Raw genomic sequence first — 7466 nt, 5'->3', positions numbered from 1 at the left:
ATTTTTTATTCCTGAATTAAGCCATACTGAGATCAGGAATACTTTTCAATATCCTTATATTAAATAATATAGGGACCAAGCATAAAACACTTAGCTGCTCATTCCAGGAAATCCTTGCCTTAGCAGGTGAGACTGTGAAATAGCTAAAATAGGTTGCTCATCAAGATTTGCTTCAAGGCTAAATGTGGTGGCTCATAGCTGTAATCTGACACTTTGGGAGGCCAAGGCAGAAGGATCACTTGAGGCCACCAGTTCAAGACCAGCTTGCGCAACTAAGCTCTAGAAAAATTAAAAAATTAGCAGGGTGTGGTGGCACCCACGTGTCATCCCAGCTACTTGGGAAGTTGAGGCAGGAGGATCACTTCAGCCCAATCATAGCTCACTATGGTCAAGTTTTGGAGTCACTGGTTATGCAGCAATAGCTAACTGATACATACAGCGGACACTGTTTATTATCTAAAAACATCCATTTCCCTCTCTTCTCAGCTAACAGAATTCAATCTTTTTTTTTTTTTGAGATAGGGTCCTCCTCCATTGCTAAGGCTAGAGTGCAGTGGTGTGATCACATCTTACTGCAGCCTCGACCTCCAAGGCTCAAGGGATCCTCCCACCTCAACCTCCCAAGTAGCTGGGACTACAAGTGTGTGCCACCATGCCTAGCTAGTTTTTAAAAATGTTTGTTTGTTTATTTATTTATTTATTTTGAGATGGAATCTCGCATTGTCACCTGGGCTGGAGTGCAGTGGCGCAATCTTGGCTCACTGCAACCTCCACCTCCCAGGTTCAAGCAATTCTCCTGCCTCAGCCTCCCAAGTAGCTGGGATTACAGGCACCCACCACCACGCCCAGCTAATTTTTTTGTATTTTTAGTAGAGATGGGGTTTCACTGTGTTGGCCAGGCTGGTCTTGAATTCCTGACCTTGTGATCCACCCGCCTGGGCCTCCCGACGTGCTGGGATTACAGGTGTGAGGCACCATGCCCGGCTTAAAAATTTTCTGTAGAGACGAGGGTCTCCCTGTATTGGCCAGGCTGGTCTTGAACTCCTGGCCTCAAGTAATCCTCCTTCCTTGGCTTCAAAAAGTGCTGGGAGTACAGGTGTGAGCCACCATGCTCAGCAGAATTCAATTCTGTTGAGAGTATTTGACCTTAGGGCAGGTAGGTAGTGGCTAATTATATTGCCCCACATTGCGGGCTACACATAGGTATGGGCACATGGTCCAGCTTGGCTTCTCATGGGACCACCATCAAGGTGACTATGATAAGCTCAAAGATGAGCATGTGAATTGAGTTATGCCAGTGTGAACCCCACATATCTGAGGCAGGTCTCAGTCAACTCAGAAAGTTTATTTTGCCAAAGTTAAGGATGTGCGCCTGTAACACAGCCTCAGGAGGTCCTGATGACATGTGCCAAGGTGGTCAGGGCAAAGCTTGGTTTAATAAATTTTAGGGAGACGTGAGACATCAATCAATGAATGTAAGATATACATTGGTTCCATCCAGAAAGGTGGAACAACTTGAAGCAGGGAGGGGGCTTCCAGGTCATACACAGGTAGATAAGAGACAAATGGTTGCATTCTTTTGAGTTTCTGCTTAGCCTCTCCAAAGGTGGCAATCGGACATACATTTATCTCAGTGAGCAGGGGGATGACTTTGAATTCTGTCTTTTGTCCACAAGGAAATTCCTTTTGAGGGAGGTATGTAGCCTTTTTTTTTTTTTTTTTTTTTTTTTTAGGAGTCTCGCTCTGTCACCCAGGCTGGAATGCAGTGGTGAGATCTCGGCTCACTGCAACCTCTGCCTCCCGGGTTCAAGCGATTCTCCTGCGTCAGCCTCCCGAGTAGCTGGGACTACAGACTCGTGCCACCATGCCCAGCTAATTTTTTGTATTTCTAGTAGAGATGGGGTTTCAACGTGTTAGCCAGGATGGTCTTGATCTCCTGACCTCGTGATCCACCCGCCTCGGCCTCCCAACATTCTGGGCCTCAAAAAGTGCTGGGATTACAGGTGCGAGCCACCATGCTTGGCCGGTATGTAGCTTTTATCTTTTTGAGGAAAACAGTGGGAGGCAGGTTTGCCCTATGCAGTTCTCAGCTTGACTTTCCCTTTGGCTTAGTGATTTTGGGGTCCCAAGATTTATTTTCCTTTCACGCTAATCAGTTCCTCTCTAGAGTTTTACATATGGAGGCGAGATGTGAGAAAAATTATGGCTGACATGGGGGCTAAGTCAGATTGATTTGTTTTAGACAAAAATGAATTTCATATCTGAATATTTTGGAGAAAATTCATGCAACTCCTATCTGCATAATAAATTCACTGCCACAGTGAACTTAAATGTCACCTTGGCCGGGTGCGGTGGCTCACTCCTGTAATCTCAGCACTTTGGGAGGCCGAGGTGGGTGGGTCATCTGAGGTTGGGAGTTCAAGACCAGCCTGACCAACATGGTGAAACCCCATCTATACTAAAAATACAAAATTAGCCAGGCATGGTGGTGCATGCCTGTAATCCCAGCTACTCAGGAGGCTGAGGCAGGAGAATCACTTGAACCTGGGAGGCGGAGGTTGCGGTGAGCTGAGATCACACCATTGCACTCCAGCCTGGGCAACAAGAGTGAAACTCCATCTCAAAATAAATAAATAAACAAATAAATAATGTCACTTCCATCAACATATGAACTGCACTACAAGATAATAGTGAGCCTTTAGACTTTTGGGAAGAGAAATACCAAATAAAAATAAGATGATACATAATCATTTTTATGACTCCCACTGAAATTTTCTTTTTTGCCTGGATGAAAACAGTTGAAGCAATGGATTCTCATAATGAGTAGGAGAATCGGGTCAAATGAACCCGTCTCCAAGGAGATTTAAAATGTTTTTCAAACCCTCTTGATAGTAACCACGATTTATGCATTTTTCTTTGAATTCTATTATTCTGGGCCCAGCTTGCCGGCTTGTCTTACGTCGTTATTTTAGACTAAAGCTCCATCTTCTGGAGAAGGAATGACATATAACAACTACTCAACACATTGACTAACAGTCAAACTCAATTTGGAAGTTCCTGAGATGGTGTCTTTCTTAGTCATCTCAACAATTTCTCATTGGCAGCTCATTTTTCCCCCTCTGGAAAGAATGTCATCTCAGTGGGGCATGGATGCTAGATGGAAGCTATTGATCACCTTCCCATTCTTGAGGGGAGATTCATAGCATACTTCTATTTTTATGTTTATGGTTTCTGCAGCAGGAGACTGACTGGAATAATTCCCCTCCCCTCTGCATGTTCCTCGTATCATTGAATAGGTACCGGGTATTATTTTCATATTCTCTAGAGAAATCTATTTATCTGCAGCTCTTGCTATATTTTATTCATATGGTCTATTCTGAAGCTCCTTTTCAATGCAAATATTTTATTTTATTTTATTTTGAGACAGGATCTTGCTCTGTTGCCCAGGCTGGAGTGCAGTGGCATAATCAGCTTACTGCAGCCTCAACCTCCTGGGCTCAAGTGATCCTCCCATCTCAGCCTCCTGAGTAACTGGGACTACGGACATGCCATTACCCCTGGCTCATTTTCGTATTTTTTGTAGAGGTGGGGTTTTGCCATGTTGCCTAGGCTCCTGGGCTCAAATGATCCTCCCTCTTTAGCCTCCCAAAGTGCGGGGATTACAGGTGTGAGGCACTGCGTCCAGCCTGAATGTAAATATTTTAAGGGTTTAGGTTAATGGTATATTTTTGAGAGATTAAAAAATGGTCACTGTTTCCTTTTTTTTTTTTTAAACAAACTAAATTTTTAAAGAATAGTTTTAGCTGGGCACAGTGGTTCACACCTGTAATCTCAACACTTTGGGAGGCCAAGGCAGGTGGATCACCTGAGGGCAGGAGTTCGAGACCAGCCTGGCCAACATGGTGAAACCCTGTCTCTACTAAAAATACAAAAATTAGCCAGGCATGGTGGTAGCTGCCTGTAATCCTAGCTACTTGGGAGGCTGAGGCAGGAGAATCATTTGAACCCGGGAGGTGGAGGTTGCAGTGAGCCGAGATTGTGCCACTGTACTCTAGCCCAGGCAACAAGAGTAAAACTCCATCTCAAAAAAAAAAAAAAAAAAAGGAATAGTTTTACATTTTACAAAAATTGTGAAGGTAGTACAGCATCCTCATACATCCTGACTCAGTTTCCCCTGTTAGCTTACATTAGTGTGGTGCATTTGTTACAATCAACGATCTAATATTGATGCATTAACTAAAGCCCATACTTTATTCGGATTGCCTTAGTTTTTACCTTGTGACAGATTTCCTGTTCCAGGATCCCATCAAGGATACCAATTACATTTAGTTGTCATGTCTCTTTAGGGTCCTCTTCGCTGTGACAGTTTCTCAGAATTTCTTTGTTTTTGATGACAGTTCTGAGAAGTACTGGTCAGGCAATTTGCAGCACGGCCCTCTACTGAGATTTGTCTGATGTTTTTCTCATGATTAGCTGAGGTTATGGATTTTTGGAAGAAAGATGATAGCGGTAAAATGCCATTTTTATCAAGTGATACCAGCGCATACTGTTGACATGATTTATCATGGTGGATGTTGACCCTGATCACCTGGTTGAGGTCGTGTTTATCAAGTTTCTCACTGTACAGTTGCTCTTTCCCTCCCTTTGTGCTCTTTGTAAGGAAGTCACTCTGTGCAGTCCACACTTAAAGCATGGGGAGTTATGCTCCACCTCCCTTTTTGTGTTTATTTTTAGAATCAAGGTTTCACTCTTTTGCCCGGGCTGGAGTGCAGTGGTGCGATCATAGCTCGCTGTAGCCTTGGTCTCCTGGCCTCAAGGGATCTTCTTTCCTCAGCCTCCTGAGTAGCTGGGACTACAGGTTCACACCCTGCAAGCTAATATTTAAATTTTTTGAAGAGATGGAATCTCACTAGATTGCCCAGGCTGGCCTTGAACTTCTGGGCTTGGGTGATCTTTCCACCTCGGCCTCCCAAAGCACTGGGATTACAGGGATGAGCCATCGCGCCTGGCTGATCCTAGCACTTTAGGAGCATCAAATATAAAATACATATAAAGAGAAACCCTAGTTGTTGTTTCATTCTCATGCAAACCAACGGCCAGTGGTGTGCTAGTAAATGTTTAACAACCTCAGTCTAGTCATGAGAAAACACCAAGTTAAGGGACAGTCTACAAAATAAAAGATCAATATTTCTCAAAAGTGTCAAAGTGGTGAGGAATAAAGGAAGATGGAGAAACTGTCACACATTGGAGGAGACCAAGAAGACATAACTAAATGTAAGGTGGGGTCCCAATTGGATTTTTTTTTTTTTTTTTTTTTTTTTAGAAAGGGTCTCACTCTGTTGCCTGGGCTGAAGTGCAGTGGCACGATCTTGGCTCACTGCAACCTCTGCTTCCTGGGATCAAGTGATTCTCCTGCCCCAGCCTCCTGAGTAGCTGGGATTACAGGTGCCCACCACCACGCCCAGCTACTTTTATTTTTGGATTTTTAGTGGAGACGGGGTTTCACCATGTTGGCCAGACTGGTCTCAAACTCCTGGCCTCAAGTGATTCACCTGCCTCGGCCTCCCAGAGTGTTGGGATTACAGGCATGAGCCACCATGCCCGGCCCCAATTGGATTCTGAAATGGGGAAGGGCCCCAGAATAAGCCAGTGTGGCATAAAAATTGATTTGAGCCGAGGGCATCTGACTTTCTGAAATCTCTTATCTGCCTAAGAGCAGAGCCTCCCAAAAGAATAAAAAAGAACTCTATTGTCATAAATCTTATCCCTGGGAACAACTCCAATCTTCTCTGAGACAGAAGTCAGCCACACACCAAAGCAGACAGTCACAAAATCTGTCATATCCCCCATCTAGTCTCCTAAGGGCTCATTTATCTTTCCAAAACCTCGTTTGTTTTTCCACAAGTGCTCTTTCTTCCCTTCTCCTTCATCTATTTTGTCTTTTTCGTTTCCTGTCTTCTTTTTTTGAGACAGGGTCTCCCTCTGTTGCCCGGGCTGGAGTGCAGTGGTACGATCACAACTCATTGAAACCTCGACCTACCAGGCTCAAGCAATCCTCCAACCTCAGTCTCCCAAGTAGCTGGGACTACAGCTATGCATCACCATGCCCAGCTAATTTTTTTTTTTTTTTTTTTTTTTGTAGAGACAAGTTCTCACTTTGTTGCCCAAGCTGGTCTTGAACCCCTGGGCTCAAGTGATCCTCCTGCCTCAGCCTCCTAAAGTACTGTGATCCTTCACCTATTAAGATGGATTATAAGCCCCAAATTCTTTTTTTTTTTTTTTTTTTTTTTTGAGACAGAGTCTCGCTTTGCCCGGAGTAGAGTGCAGTGGTGCATTCTTGGCTCACTGCAACCTCTGCCTCGTGGATTCAGGCAATTCTCCTGCCTCAGACTCCTGAGTAGCTGGGGTTGCAGACACCTGCCACCATGCTCGGCTAATGTTTTGTATTTTTAGTGAAGATGGGGTTTCACCATGTACGCCAGGCTGGTCTCGAACTCCTGGTCTCAAGTGATCCACCGGCCTTAGCCTCCCGAAGTGCTGGGATTACAGGCATGAGCCACCACGTCCGGCTATAAGCCCCAAATTCTAACCACTCCTTTGAGTCACATTTTCTTTTCTGTGAACTCCCATGTGCATACATACATATGGAAATAAAACGTCTTTTCTCTTGCTAGACTGTCTTGTGTCAGTTTAATGTATGGACCCTGTCAGTGAAAATAAGGGAGCAGAGGAAATATTTTTCCTCCCAGAAGGCGGCAAAGGACATTAGTGGAAAAACCGGTGAAAAATGAATAAGGTCTGCAGTGAATTGTCCCAGTGCTAATTTCTTGGTTTTGATGATTGTAAGACCTTAACATCAGGGAAACCTAGGTGAGAGTACACAGGAATGATCGGTGCTATCTTTGCAACTTTCTGATAAATCTAAAATAATTTCAAAGTTTAAAAAGTTAAAAACAAAGAAAAATCATAGCAACAACACTATCAAAGACCATAGGCCTTGAAGCCAGCCTACACTGGATTTATTTTTATTTATTTTTTTTTTTGAGAGGGAGTCTCGCTCTGTTACCCAGGCTGGAGTGCAGTGGCATGATCTTGGCTCACTGTAACCTCCACCTCCTGGGTTCGAGTGGTTCTTTTGCCTTAGCTTCCTGAGTAGCTGGGATTACAGGCCTGTACCACCACACCTGGCTAATTTTCGTATATTTAGTAGAGACAGGGTTTTGCCACGTTGGCCAAGCTGGACTCAAACTCCTGACTTCAGGTGATCCACCTGCTTCGGCCTCCCAAAGTGTTGGGATTACAGGTGTGAGCCACCATGCCCGGCTTGGATTTATTTTTATTTTTTATTTTTTTCTCTGGATACCATTGATTGGAATCTCATTCTGGATTTAAATCTTGATTATTCCACAAATCTATTCGGCAATAATGAGCTGAGTAAACCTAGGGCAAGTTCATCTCACTCTTGC

This window comes from Pan troglodytes, chromosome 18, assembly GCF_028858775.2.
Source record: "Pan troglodytes isolate AG18354 chromosome 18, NHGRI_mPanTro3-v2.0_pri, whole genome shotgun sequence".
In the NCBI taxonomy this organism is placed as follows: domain Eukaryota; kingdom Metazoa; phylum Chordata; class Mammalia; order Primates; family Hominidae; genus Pan; species Pan troglodytes.
The sequence above is the reverse complement of the archived record's forward strand: the minus strand, read 5'-3'. Positions refer to the sequence as shown.